A 200-nucleotide genomic window follows, 5' to 3' on the forward strand; every position below is an offset into this window, starting at 1 on the left:
AACTTGGTTCTATATCAATATGACTGTAATTAATGACTGTCAGTTTACATTTTCTCAGCTTTAGCGTCTACATCTGTATGTTTCCGAAGCATCCCAGTGACATCCCTGTCTGCGACATACAAGCGTGTTCTCTCTTGCAATTTTACTCTTCGACAAAGCTTTACCTTCAGAGCCATAACTGGCTAAAACAAGCACTCTCA

Source organism: Botryllus schlosseri, chromosome 8 (assembly GCF_051294905.1).
Source record: "Botryllus schlosseri isolate E-star chromosome 8, Bs_hap1, whole genome shotgun sequence".
Classification (NCBI taxonomy): Eukaryota; Metazoa; Chordata; class Ascidiacea; order Stolidobranchia; family Styelidae; genus Botryllus; species Botryllus schlosseri.